A 2,917-nucleotide genomic window follows, 5' to 3' on the forward strand; every position below is an offset into this window, starting at 1 on the left:
CAAAAAATATAAAAATATGCGAGCCAAAAATTATGACTAAAAAAATAAAAAGGAGTGAGAGTGAACGAATAGATGTGAGAAAACTATTTAAAACTCAGTTGGCGTTTCCTAGCGTATCGACTTTTTTGGTAAGAGTGTGTTTATGTCTGTTTTTGGAGGTGGTAGGCGGTTCGTGTTAATTGTGGAGAAAGTGACTCTCTCTCTCTCTCTCTCTCTCGTCCTTTTGGTCTGTGAATATATATGTAAGTGCAAAGTCTGTTATTATTTTATTATCAAATCAGTCATATAGTCTGCGAGTGACGATTTTTATTCCTGTTTTATTACTGTTAACAGCAGATCATATTGCTAGGAACGAAGCACCTGTGCGTTATATAAAACCTAAGACACACACACAGAAACAAACAATCACACACATAAACACATACATACCATATATATATATATAATATATATATATATATATATATATATATATATATATATATATATATATATATACACACGAGGTGTGACAAAAAAGAAACGAGACTTTGGCTGCTAATGACACAATTCATCAGCCACACAGTAATGAAGTACATCACAGTATTGCCCAACATCTCAGCACTGTATGAGAAAAGCAGCACTTCAATTAACCTATTATCTTTCTTTTCACAGGTGGTTTTGTAGCTCCTGTCAAGTGCCCTCTGTCACAGAATGAGCCTTGAGCAAAGGATTAACGTCAAGTTCTTGGCTAACTTGGGAAAAACTCCTGTAGAAATCCTTGCCATGCTGAAGGATGTGTACGGGGAGGAAACAGTGTCCCGTACACGTGTCTATGAGTGGCACAAGAGGCTCAGGATGGGGCGGGGTGACATGAAGGATGACCCATATCCAGGATGTCCCTCAACAACAAGAAATGATGCCAACATCCAGAAGGTCAAGGAATTGGTGCAGAGTGATCGCAGACTGACGATCAGAATAATGGCTGAGGAACAGGGATTAAATAAGGAGTCAATGAGGTCCATCTTATTGAAAGATTTGGGCGTGCGGAAGATTTGTGCAAAGTTGGTGCCCAAACAGCCCTCTGAGGACCAAAAGATCCGACATGTGGATGTGTCACGGGACATTTTGGAGCATCACCCCGTCCCATCCTGAACCTCTTGTGCCACTCATAGACACGTGTGCAGGACACTGTTTTCTGTCCCTACACGTCCTTCAGCATGGCAAGGGTTTCTCCAGGAGTTTTTCCCAAGTTAGCCAAGAACTTGACGTTAATCCTTTGCTCAAGGCTCATTCTGTGACAGAGGGCACTTGACAGGAGCTACAAAACCACCTGTGAAAAGAAAGATAATAGGTTAATTGAAGTGCTGCTTTTCTCATATAGTGCTGAGATGTTGGGCAATACTGTGATGTACTTCATTACTGTGTGGCTGATGAATTGTGTCATTAGCAGCCAAAGTCTCGTTTCTTTTTTGTCACACCTCGTGTGTATATATATATATATATATATATATATATATATATATATATATATATATATATATATATATATATATATATACATACATATATATATATATATATATATATATATATATATATATATATATATATATCTATATATAGATATACTCATCATCAGCCGTTTGAGTGTCCCCTGCATGACCGGCCTATCCCGACTGAAGTGGGGACGATACAGCCTATGTATCTCCACCAGGTGGCTTAGGCTGTCTGGTAGAGAATGTATGTATGGTGAGAAGTGTTTGTAAGTGTAATTCTAGTGTTGGAGTGGCTTTGGATATGTGTGTAGTCTGTGAACCAAGTGTAATCGGTCCGCGCAAGCCGACTGGGTGCATACTTTATAGTACGCGACACTGGTTCAACCACAGCACCCCTTATGTCCGCCAAAGCATATATATATATATATATATATATATATATATATATATATATATATATATATATATATATATATGTTTTTGTGTGTGTGTGTGTGTGTGTGTGTGTGTGTGTGTGTGTGTGTGTGTGTGTGTGTGTGTGTGTGTGTGTGTGTGTGTGTGTGTGTGTGTGTGTCTGTGTGTATTCAAATGTACCTATATATATATATTTGTTTATATTTGCTTTTCTGTGCATATGTGAATGTGTGTATATTTGTTTGCTTATGTATGCGTTCGCGTATTTGTGTGTGTCTGTGTGCTAATGTATTTCTTTGTGTGTGCAGATGTGTATCAGTTTGTTTTCCCTAGTTATGGGGCTGTTATTATTCTGTGTACCTGTGCAGGGAAAGAGGAGGGTAAGAGCGAACGGGTAAGTAAAAGCGAATAAGGTAGGGCCGGGTAGGATAGGATTGACGAGGTTAAAGTAGGGCAGCTTAGAATGGGAGGGAAAGACAGAGAAACGTAAGAAAGAAACGGGTACGGCAGGTTAGGGTGATGTAGGATAGGTCAGGGAAGAGCAGCGTGGGATAAGGCAGGGGAGAAATGCAAAATATAAAGAAGGGCAGAGCAGGAAAGGGTAGGGCAAGATTTATAACTGGGCAGGGCAGGAAAGCGCTGATGAGGGCAGGGCAGGGCAGGACAGGGTAGAACGGAAAGGCGGTAATTAAGGAAAAGGTAGGACACAAAACGGTAGAGTAAATATCATGGATGGGTAGGGAAGGATAGAGCGGAAGAAGCCAGGGCAGCGCGGGGCAGGGCAGGGCAGGGCATGGGAGTGAGTTGTTCTGGGTAGGACAGTGCAAGACAGAGCAAGGAAAGTTAGGACAAAGCAGGGTAGGGTAGGGTATAAGAGAGAGAGAGAGAGAGAGAGAGAGAGAGTAAACGTGCATACTTCCTGGTGTAGATCCTCTTCCTGTCTCCCTGTTCATCTGTCTGTTTGTCTGTCTTTTCTTCTGCCTGTCTTTCTTTTTGTCACCCTGTTAGTCGTTCTATCTATCTTA

General features: G+C 40.7%; 1 pseudogene; it reads left to right on the plus strand.

Annotated features, from left to right (window-relative positions):
* Positions 1-693: 693 nt before the first annotated feature.
* On the plus strand, positions 694-1,134 carry LOC145414202 (protein GVQW3 pseudogene; annotated as a pseudogene).
* Positions 1,135-2,917: the final 1,783 nt, after the last annotated feature.

This window comes from Coenobita brevimanus, chromosome 98 (genome assembly GCF_032717465.1).
Source record: "Coenobita brevimanus isolate Jiangsu-jjx chromosome 98, ASM3271746v2, whole genome shotgun sequence".
Taxonomy (NCBI): domain Eukaryota; kingdom Metazoa; phylum Arthropoda; class Malacostraca; order Decapoda; family Coenobitidae; genus Coenobita; species Coenobita brevimanus.